Below are 12,482 nucleotides of genomic sequence, written 5' to 3' on the forward strand. Positions count from 1 at the left end.
GTGTGCAGATTTACCTCATTTGGAACATTTGATCATGTGGTGTCACAAAGTCAAATTAAAGAATAAACTTATGAACACTAGAGGCTTCAGTTATCCAATCTTCATGAAACTTGGTTAGAAAAGTTTGCCAAATGATTTGTCAGCCTTTATCTATACTAGGTTAGATGGTTAGGGGGTGACACTTGGTCACTAAATGAAAGTCAACATCTTCCTTATCAAGGTTTATGATTTAATCAAATGATGATACACAATGGTTCTCAAAGTAGCAGTCATAAATCAAAGTCAACATCTTCCTTATCAAGGTTTATGATTTAATCAAAGGATGAATGCTACCTGCAATAACTTTAACACAGTACAATAAAATTATTAGTAAGTCACTCACTAAAATGAAAGAAAAAGCCTGCAAACATTTTAGAGGCAACATTTTTTGCTAATCTTTTTGAAACTTGGTCAGAAACATTTGTGCCAACGAAATCTCTGCTGAGTTTCAAAGGGGGGACCCTTGGCTGGGTTCAAAACTGGGCGTATTTGGGTTAAAATCTAGGTCTAGAAGTCTTATTTATGGTCCAATCTTAATGAAACTTGGTCAGAACATTAATTTTGTTCAGGTTATTTGATAAGCATGGGCGCCAGGGGGCAGGGCATGTTTCCTTATAAGCATATCGCGAAACCTTGATAAAAATCTAGAAGTTACTTTTTTAGGCCAATTGTCATGATATAAATTTCATAATTTGGTCAGAACATTGTTTGTTATGATATCCTGTCCGAGTTAAAAATGTTAACACTCTGTTTATTGAATACTGTTATAGATCAGATTGTAAAACTATATATATATTTTTATTGCATCATAGGAAGCTCTTAACATGATCTTTTTTTTAAGCCGTGGCATGTCCGTATAAAACATTTTAGATTGTTAACACTGTAGAGGATCTTTTTGTATGCCGTGGCATGTCCGTATAAAACATTTTAGATTGTGAACACTGTAAAAGCCATATCATTGGCCTATCTTGAAATTGGTCAGAACAATTAACTTTAATTTTTTGTCAATTTTTGTTTTGGCTGAGTTCTTACTAACTTGGTCATGTGGGGTCAAAAACTAGGTTAGTACTTCAACAATACACTATGTCTAGCGCGATTTCTGCCTAAAACACACTCCCACTGTGGTCAAATTTGTCAGCGTGGACAATCACTGCGGTCTAAGCGTGGTCCCATCTTGATAGAAAGCCGTGATAGTGGGTGAGCATCACAGACGTTATCAAGATAATTGATCTCACGGTGGACCACTGCGATCGCGGTGATTACAGGTAAATGTATAGTTTCTGCATGACGTTTTACTTAAGGCCAAAAAGAAAAATAGTTGTGTTTCCGGTCACCCGACCGACCCTATCTTTTTGGGGCCGACCCAAAAACTTATTATCCAATATTTGCCTTTTTTGTTAATTTTTCCCCGTCGAGTTCCGAGTTCGGCGATTTTTTTCCATCTCCGTCCGGTCGAATTCGGCTATTACCAGAATTATTGTATTGTGACCTGCAAAATAACATATATTATACACATTGTGCAATCGGCGGCCAGCCTGTTTTTCCCGCAAAATCGATATCCGGCGTTCCGTTTGATTGTAAACATGGCGTCGTCCATTTTGTCCGTCAATTTGAACAAATGTTTTCATCATGCCGGAACAAAGTCTTTGAGTTCTTATTCAAACTCCATGACTTTAAAGAATGTATGGCACAGATACCTCCCAGCACAGTCGAAGCGATTGAAACTGGAAGTTCATGGGTTTGCTGCTGAAGAAAATGTGATTTTTTTTGTCTGTTGGACAGTCGAGCTTACAATGAGCCTTCCTTCGGGATTGGCCTGCTCTTGTCAACTAATATTTGATATAACTGATTCAAACTGCTATATTTAGATATTAGAACAGTGTTCAACACTTTACACTGATTTATGGAAAACATGCAAAATAAATAGATTTTTAAATAATAATATGTTTTTCCTACCTACCGACCCTACTTTTTTTCAGGAGGTGACCTGAAACACAACTATTTTTCTTTTTGGCCTAATCATAAATGTTTATTTAAAGAATTACTTTTGTAAACATTTCTCCTTTGTGTTCATATAGCTTGCCAATAATTACATATAAACATCTTTAATGTACTTGTAATTTGATATCAGACTATTTAAGTTATTTCCTGTTTCTATTGTTACATGTATTGATTCTAATATACATTCGAGTTTCCGGCAGTAAGTATTCAATTCAGTGATATTTTAATGAAAACAAATCAGTTGTAATGTTGGCGTCAGTGACTATGTATATACCTGTTTTTATTAAGTAACTAGAAATGGCGCGGCAGAGGCCGACGCGTATCCCCACGCCGCATGTTTGACCCAGGGGCGCCCCAGGGTTGGTAATAGGGCCATGCATAGTTGAGATTGACCGTATCGTAATAAGAGATGTTCAGTATCAATTTGAAGTAAATAGGTGTAGAAATGAAGAAGTTAATGTAAAATAACCTAAAAAAAATTAGTGAAAATCTCTGACCCGGCCCCACCCCAACCCCCATAACTTTTGACCCAGGGGTAAGATCAAAATTCCAAATAGTGCATTGTGGCACATGCGGTATGCTCATAGCTACCATGTGTGTAAGTTTCAAGGTTCTAGTGCAAATAGTGTAGGAGGAGATAGTGGCAAGGACGGACGGACAGACAGCGGAGATAACCACAAAATAGATTTCAAAATCTAAATGCGGACCCTAATTGTAAGGTCAAGGTCACAGGGGTAAAAAAATTTAGGCGCATGGAAAGGTGTTGTCCAGATACACATGCATACCAAATATGAAAGCAATATCTCAAGGGACACAGCAGGTATGAGTCTTTTTCGAATCACAGTCGCAGATTTTGAAACCTGAATGCTGACCTTAAGTTCAAGATCAAGGTCACAGGGATCAACAATTTTATGCACATGGAAAGGTGTTGTCAAGATACACATGCATACCAAATATGAAATCAATATCTGAAGGGACACAGAAGTTATGAGCCTTTTTTGAATAGCGGTCGCAGATTTCGAAACCTGAAAACTGACCCCAAGTTCAAGGTCACAGGGGTCAAAATGTGTATGCGCATGGAAAAGGTGTTGTCCAGATACACATGCATACCAAATATGAAAGCAATAACTGAAGGGACACAGTAGTAATGAGCCTTTTTCGAATCGCGGTCGCTGATTTCGAAACCTGAAAACTGACCCAAAGTTCAAGGTCAAGGTCACAGGGGTAAAAAATTGTATGCACATGGAGAGGTGTTGACTAGAAACACATGCATAACAAATATGAAAGCAATATCTGAAGGGACACAGTAGTTATGAGCCTTTTTCGAATCGCGGTCGCAGATTTCGAAACCTGAAAACTGACCCCAAGTTCAAAGTCAAGGTCACAGGGATCAAAATTTGTGTGCGCATGGAAAGGTGTTGTCCAGATATACATGCATACTAAATATGAAAGCAATATCTGAAGGGACACGGTAGTTATGAGTCTTTTTCGAATCGCGGTCGCAGATTTTGAAACCTGAAAACTGATCCAAAGTTCATAGTCAAGGTCACAGGGGTCAAAAATTTAATGAGCATGGATAGGTGTTGTCTAGATACCGTAATTACTCTATGTTTTTGGACACTCTAAGTTTTCGGACACCCCATTTTTTAGCAAAAATAATTATTTTTTGTGACTTAATTTTAGGACACACAAGTTTTCGTCCATAATTAATGTCTCTAAGTTTTCGGACAACAAATTTTACAGCACTATGTTACCAAATTTCGGTCCTGTTTTCTATATCTAATGACACTTCGATCACAGGGTTTTGCAACCAGATTAACATCATAAAGCATGGCAGGTGCATGCCTAAGGGCAATGGACCATTACATTTGCATTATGGGGTAAATAACCTTGTAAACCGGTATTAAACAATGGTTTTGCCCGATTAAGCGTTATGACAATTACCAGGGCTAGTGCCAATTAACAATTCAATTATCTACCGCAGTGGTACTATACATTCTCAGTAAAATAACTGTGACAAATACTAAATGCTTCAAAGTGTGATGCACCCTATTGCATGTTTTACGAACAATGGAAGGTGTTAGACAACAACTATCGGAAATTAACAAACAAAGAATTAATAGTTTGCTTGTTTTTATTGCGTTAATTACAGATTCATACTAGCAAGTATCGGTACATCACATGCTCATCTTTGAACTCGTTGGTCAAAGTACAGCCTTGCAGTAACTTTCTGTCAAATAAATTAAGCATTTAAAATTACTTTTAATGCAGTGCAAACATTTATAACTGTTATTTATACTATACGGCATGGTATTTTACAAGTGCGTGCTATTAGCGATAGTCGTTGATACAATTTACGCTATTTTCGGACACTTCAATATTCGACTCTAAGTTTTCGGATATCTGTATTTTGTGAATATTTTTCGTATCTAAGTTTTCGGACACGAAAAAAATAAAATAATTTTAAGTGTCCGAAAACATAGAGTAATTACGGTACACATGCATACCAAATATAAAAGCAATATCTGAAGGGACACAGTAGTTATGAGCCTTTTTCGAATCGCGGTTGCAGGAAAATCTCTGACCCGGCGTCGCCCCAACCCCCATAACTTTTGACCCAAGGGTCAGATCAAAATTCCGTTACTGTCGCACATATGCTCATAGCTACCATGTGTGTAAGTTTCAAGGTTCTAGTGCTAGTAGTGTAGGAGGAGCAGGTGGCCAGGAAGGACGGACAGACGGACATCACCACAATATCCCCACTTTTTCTCTGAAAAGCATGGGGATAACAAGTTCATATTTTCATATACTCAAACTGTATTACAGTAAAGAAAAATGTAATCGAATGAATGTTGTGACAAATAGTGACGTATTCAATCAATATCACAATATTAAGATTATTTCGTTAACGTTTTTTACATATGGATTGAAAGCAGTTTATTGTGTTGGTGAGTATACATACATATTTTTTGTTAACACGATACATATTTATAATATTATGATTTGATAAATCATGTACATTTTTCATTTAATGTATTGTATTACAATATTATATTTTATTAGATTATGCAAAAGTATGCATGGACACTGTACATGTGATATGCTTGCGCTGCGAAAGATGCTAATCACTGAGCTATTGAAATGTAAATATGCATAGAATTTATAACGTAATTAAGGTCTGTTGTGTAATTGGATGAGAACATCAAATTCTACATCTTTGATTAGATAATGTAAAATGTAAGACATCAAATTTTCTATCATTTTTTTTTAAAGTAAACAACCATTGTATTCGTTTTTTAATACAGGAAATGAACAATAAATTTATATAAAAATATATACATTATTAAAAACTCATATTTGTAATGTTATGTATTTAAATAAATGTTAATAATCTTACTAATAAAAATCTCATCATCTTTGTTATTACGTACGTATTTTCCGAATATTAAACATATTTTTGGCCGTAAGCAAAAATAAAAAGTTAAACAGCTTTAAAAAAGCTCAATGTGATATTATGACTTGTTCAATTCACTGTGATTTCGTATAGATATTTCTTATTGAGGCTACACATATTTCATATATGTGTACTTGTTTTTTAAACAGACATTTACATGTTCATCAATTGAAGCGAAGATTTGTATGTTTTACTTAATGATATGCATATTGATAATCAACTTGTTATAAACAAGGCACAGGTAAACAAATAGTCGCTCATCAGCATGACAAATGATTTTTTCGCATGACTATGATATTAAAATATCACCGAATTGAATACTTACTGTGTAAATTCGAGACATCGATCTGCAGTAACTGCTATATATAACACGAGGGAGCAAGCATTTTTGAAATGCTAACAAAAACAAATCTGTTAATGAAATCAACAAGTGAAATTTGATGCAGAAACAATTTTTTAAAAACATGACGCATGAAACGCAATCTATACTCGCGCTTGATATAAGACATGTCAAATGATTCTGTAAACAGGGTAAATATAATATAAAAGAGTGAAACAAATGCTTATTTTGATGTGAAGAAATATATACACATGAAAAAATATAGATCAGGGTTTTACGGGACGCAATATTCTGCGTCAAATACGCATAAAATGCCAGTCAGGACCCGTCATACTTGTTAATTTGCATCCCATTTGATGCACAATCATTTTGACGTATTGGTTCTCATAATATCAACAAGAAACTCTGAAAGACAACTGCAGTGGGTAATTTTCTAGAAGGATGTACGAGTTGTCTTGTTTGATGATTTATCGACCAATCATGCATCTGCTGTTGCTAGTTGCAAAGTCCCGAATTGAGCTTACATTGGGTAAATGTGAGCTATTTATGTCGCTATGGACGGTATAATTAAAGAAAAGTTTACTGAGGTTATGATAGCTTATTATCTGGCAAGCAAGATTAAACAATACAAATAAATACAATCTTTAATTGTATAGGTGTTTGATAAATCTCGGTTATTGTTTACGTAAATAATTGATTACCATACTTTTAACTAATTGACTTTGAAACAGCCAGCATATTCATTAGGAACCCCATTTTTATTGACAGGACCCCTGAAAATTATTAACTAGAGTCCTAAGGACCCCTTAAATTTGACATGAATGTAAAACCCTGTATAAATGTACATGTTTATTCACATGAACCTGTAATTCACTGCAAAATACAGAGGCCGCGGTGGTAAACCGTGATTGCGGTGGTCCACTGTGAGATTTATTGCCCGATAAAGCCAGCGCTTGAGTTCTTATCAACATATTTGATCGTGATCGAGCCTGTCACCGTGAATTTCCACTGCGACATCACCGCGTTCCACTGTGTATCGCAGTAACGAAAGTAGTTTCCATGCTGGGCTGAATCACGGTGAGGCGTGGTGGAAGGCAGAAATCGTGCTAGACGTACTGTCGTAGTGTACCTACTAACAATTTAGAAGTCAGATTTTAACCCCCGCAATAGGCGGAGGGAATTTGTTTTGGCGTTATCCGTCCGTCCGTCTTTCCGTCCGTCCGGAGCCATATCTTGGAAGTGCTTTGGTGGATTTCATTGAAACTTGGTATGAGTATATATATGGATAAGAGGATAATGACCCCTCATCCAAGCTTTAGTGATGGATGAAGGGGCATTATTGGAAATAAAGCCTGAGGCTGAGCATGTATAATTTAGCATATCGTTCCGACGATATTTCTAATCGATCGCGATTTAAAGCATAAAAACAAATCGAGTATACCTCACTCCAACCGGAAGCGCTCTTCAATGGGAAGTCATTATTTACAGTAAAAAGAATGTTTTGTTGCATTACTTCATAAAGGGTGGGAAATCCATTGATTCCTTTTTAAACAAAATATATAATGTTCAAATGGGATGGGAATATACATGCTCAGCCTCAGGCTTTATTTCCAATAATGCCCCTTCATCCATCACTAAAGCTTGGATGAGGGGTCATAAAGCCTTCTGGCTTTCACATGTATAATTTAGCATCTTTAAAAAGCAACAAAACCATTCTTTCCATAGAATGATATATAATACAACACAAAAAATAAAAAGTGTAACAAATATCAATTCCAAATAAGTATTGTCTTCCACTCTTATATAAATGCACCATATCTGTTATAAAATGTATAACAAATTCAAAAGCATTATGTATCAAACATATTTGATATTTGAACAACACAAAAGACCATGTCCATAAGAAATATTGTGTCTAATCAACATGAGAACTCAAAACAGCTTGGGAGAATGAGACATTTTCATTTGTTAAAGCCTTTCGAAGATAAAATTTTCGAAAGTTTTTATCCGACTTCCAGTCTGCAGTGTCCAATATATTTTTTAAACTACATCCTCTACTAAATGCAGCCGAGGGGGATGCACTTCTATACGAATGTGCCTTAAAGATTTCAGAATTGACACCCGACATAGTCAACACATCTTTCAACCATCTAGCAATGGTGCTAGAGGAAACTGGCTGAAAAGTTTTATATGATATAAAAAACTGTGACGATTTCCTAATCGTTTTAGTAACTCTAAGATAATGTAAAACAGTATGCATAACACATAATTCTTCTTTGTCATAATGATCTATTTTAAGCACAAATGCATCACCCATTTTAGTCGTTTTCAATAGTTTAGGAAATGTAAACACAACTGCCTGTTGTTCCTTATACAAGTTATTAACATTCATAGAAACTAAAGTCTGTGCTCTTGGAGCTGTAGCCAGTGCAATCAGTGCTACCAATTTCAATGTCAACATTTTCAATGTCAGATTATTCAAAGGATAAAGAGACATTAAATATTTTAAAACAACTGATACATCCCATGTGAATCTATAACGCGGTACAGGTGGCTTACTATGAAAACAACCTTTAAGGTATCGTTTCACTAAGAAACAATTCTGACACCAAGAATTTCCGAAAAAAGGTAATGTCTGTAGAAGCATTGATTTGTGTGTGTTAAGAACTGAGTAAGATTTATTATTATACTTTAAATAATAAAGATAATCAACTACTTTAATTTCAGTCGTAATAAGGGGATTAACTTTCCTTCGTAAACACCAAAAATACCATCGTTTCCACGCCAGGTCATATTGCTTCCTAGTTCCAGGTCTCCATGACTGGATGATAGTGTTTGCAGTTTCTGGTAAAAGTCCTTGACTCTCAAGTGATTTCCGGATAAGACTGCTGCGCCCATGATGATCTTCTTTGCTAACGGATGCTCCTGTCCGTTGTGTGGCAGGGTGAGCAAGTCCCTGTGTTTTGGTAGCCTGACAGGAAAATCAGATAGAATAGTCAACATCATAGAAAACCATGTTTGAGACCTCCATATAGGAAAAACTACTATAGCTTTCTCTACTTTATCAGTTTTAATTTTATTGATTACTTTCCCCATAAGATTAAATGGGGGGAAAATATATGGAACTTCAGTTTTCCAACAAATACTAAATGCATTAGTATATGTTGATCCAGGTTCTGGAAACCAAGAGACAAATCTATCTATCTGCTTGTTAATTCTGGATGCAAAAAGATCTATTTTAGGTACAAAAAACTGAGAAGTAATTCTACAAAAAATATCTGCTTTTAACATCCATTCTGTTGCATCAGAAAAATTTCTTGAATAAAAATCAGCTGTATTTAAAACACCTGGGACATGAATAGCAGACAAATTTATTTTCCTTTCAATACACCATTGCCAAATATCTTTGGCTAACAAATCCATAGAAGTTGATGTCATGCCACCCATGTCATTAATATATTTTATTGCTGATATGTTATCAGATTGTATTTCTATGTGAACATTACAATGATGAACATACAATGATTGTAAAGCATAGAAAATTGCAAGTAATTCTAAATAATTAATTGATAGAGCAGATTCTTCAGGATTCCATCTGCCGTTAGAATATCTTTCAGTGTCTAACTCTTCACAACCCCATCCTTGCTTAGATGCGTCAGTCCGACATCTCGACTGAATCGAAAAAGGACGAATCCGTTTTCCATTTTTTAATCTTATATTCTCTATCCACCACAAAAGTTCCATTTTACTTTCATCAGATAAAATCATCTTTTGATTAAAATCTGTACTAGAATTCAAACCGAGAATTTTGTTTCTTTCCAAAGTCCTATAATGTAGGGGTGCCTCAAAAACTGCATAAAATGCATTAATAATCAATCCTATAAATGACGCCAATTCTCGTACAATAATTGTATTTTTACTATAAATATTTCGAGCGTACAAAATAATCTTTTGTAACTTTTCTTCTGTGAGGAAAACCATGAATTGAACACTGTCAATAATAAATCCAAAAAAGACCATCCTTTGTGTAGGGATCAGAACCGATTTTGAATGGTTAATGGTATAACCTAATTTCTGCAAAGTGTCAATCATTGTTAGTGTGTTAGCCTTACAAACAGCTTGATTCAGGTTCATATTCAACGAATCATCAATGTAGTATGAACAGCGTATGCCTAACTGTCGAAAATAGGAATACACTGGTTTTAAAATTTTTGTAAAAATATATGGGGCAGATGCCAATCCGAACGGAAGACAACTGAACGAGTACAACACTTCGTTCCAATAAAATTTAAGATATTTCTGGCTTTCTTTATGAATTGGTATAGAATAATATGCTTGTTCCATGTCTACTGATGTCATGAAATCATTTTCTTGTAATAAATCGAAAACAACATTAAATGTTTCTTGTTTGAAATGATGGTATGTTACAAACTCATTCAAGGCTTTAAGATTAATTACTGGTCTAAATTTACCACCAGGTTTTGGTACAATGAATATATTTGATATGAACTCATTTGGTTCTGATATGGATACCTTTATGGCACCTATTTCCAATAATTTTTTAATTTCAGTATCTATTATGATTCGCTGTTCATTATTAAATTTAATACTATTTGGAAGTTTTTTCTGAACAGGCTGTTTGTAAAATTCAATGGAATAACCATTGACAACATCTAGTATCCATGGGTCAGTGGTTAGTTTTTCCCAACTTTCAAAACAATTTTTAAGTTTACCGACCGAGGAATCTACTTGTCGTTTGGGTAAGCTGAAATAGCTCCTACCCGGCCTGCTCTGGCCCTGAAAGGTCTTGAGAAATTTCCTCTCTGTACAGGTTTCTTTTTCAAATGAGGACGAATGCTGTAGCGCCTCTTTACTGAAATATTGTACTGTACTTGACCAAGCAATGTAAGTGTGTCCGACAAAAGGGTTTTTGTTCCCTGATTTAATGCAGCCGATTTCAGATTTTCAGCTAATTTGATTACCGGTACCATAGCTGTGGCAACAATATTCTGAATTTCAGCCAAACCTCTGTCTTGTGTGTGCACTCTTTTATCTAATATTTTCCAGATTTCAGGATTAACAAGTGGTGGTCCAGCCATATCAACATTTTCAGGAATCTTATATTCTTTGCAATTTCCTCTATATCGCACTGAGAAGTGCATGCCACATTAATCAATTTTGCTAAAGATTTAGCAGTGGGTTTATCTGTTTCTAAAGCCTTCAATTTAGGAGGCTGCCAATTTTCATCCTCAGAAGTAACTGAGCCAAACAGTTCTTCTTCAATATTCTTAGACCTAGAAGGTCCTGGAGTTTCAGTGTCTGAAACATCCTCTGAATTTATTTGCACATGTAAATTTGGCCGATCCACCTCTTGATAAGAATATTCATCAAATGTATCATAATAGTGGGGGTCAACATCTGGAATACCCAGTTTCTGTCTTAATTTTACAATATCTTCCTTTGAGAGCTGATTTATGTCAATAGAAGATAATGGCAACTTTTTTGACTTGTTTGTAGGTGTCTGATTACGACTAACTGGTTTTGAGGCCTTTTTGACAACGGACTTAACTTTCTTTTTTCCCTTAACGGGACTTTTTCCACGTTTCTCTTTAGTAGTCACGGTGGAAACCTCAACCATAGAAGCAACATATGGTGTATCAACGATATCACCAGATTCGAAACCGGAAAACTCCGAGTCTCCGTTCACATCCGATAAGTCGAGAACATCGTTCTCAACAGAGCTCATTTTTACCAATTATGAACAAATATAAGAATACTTGCCTATAAATAAATATTTATAAACAAGGACAGCGTCCTTGTGAGCCCTTTTCTGTATACTAAACACAAAATATTCTAAGTTAAAACACGTGTGTGAAAAAAGCACTAAAAAATCGTGCCTACCTTGTCGATCGCCGAAACAATTATGACTTCCCATTGAAGAGCGCTTCCGGTTGGAGTGAGGTATACTCGATTTGTTTTTATGCTTTAAATCGAGATCGATTAGAAATATCGTCGGAACGATATGCTAAATTATACATGTGAAAGCCAGAAGGCTTTATGGAAAATAATGCATGCCAAATGGCATTGTACACCATCTGTTAATAACGGAGTTATGGCCCTTTGTATTTTGAAAAAATGCTTTTTTGAGTGACAAATATAACATTTTGTGTCCAGAAGCATTTTGGCGGGGGATATCAATTCAACGAATTTGCTTGTTGTGCCTTATTATCATGAAACTTGCAAGAGAGATTATTTTGTTTTATTAACTGAATGAGTTCAAAAATGGTTCTAGTCCATTTTAAACATATCTGCCTGACTTTTGGGCAGTTTTGTGTGTGTGACTTTATAGAAACATTGTGAACAAGCAAGAAATCCCATTGTCACCTCATCATCCATTGTGCACACAGGGCTTTTCATCAGGAAATTGGGAAGAGGCCCTAGCCTTTCAAATTGGAAATTTCATGCGCGATAACTGCTCATTTTGGGAAGGTAGTGTTTTAAAAAGTTTTTGAAACAGGGTCTTTTTGATTACAAGTGCAGATGTATTAAAAGACACATTGTGGTGCATTCTTAATCATATAAGAGCTCATTGCTTTCCATTTGGGAGATGACCAATATGTCTAAGTAAAAAAAAAATGTTTTTTTTTT

At 35.4% G+C, this 12,482-nt stretch overlaps 1 protein-coding gene across 4 annotated transcripts in view; it reads left to right on the plus strand.

Annotated features, from left to right (window-relative positions):
- LOC127838383 (uncharacterized) overlaps positions 1 to 12,482 on the plus strand; it is a 101,861-nt gene that overhangs the window by 8,813 nt on the left and 80,566 nt on the right. For 2 of the 4 annotated variants that reach the window (XM_052366151.1, XM_052366127.1), the window contains exon 2: positions 1,131 to 1,304. The exons of the other annotated variants lie outside the window; for them this stretch is intronic. The gene's annotated coding sequence lies outside the window, so the exon portion shown is untranslated. The remainder of the gene's footprint in view (positions 1 to 1,130; positions 1,305 to 12,482) is intronic. 4 annotated transcript variants of the gene reach the window in all.

This window comes from Dreissena polymorpha, chromosome 1 (assembly GCF_020536995.1).
Source record: "Dreissena polymorpha isolate Duluth1 chromosome 1, UMN_Dpol_1.0, whole genome shotgun sequence".
Lineage (NCBI taxonomy): Eukaryota > Metazoa > Mollusca > Bivalvia > Myida > Dreissenidae > Dreissena > Dreissena polymorpha.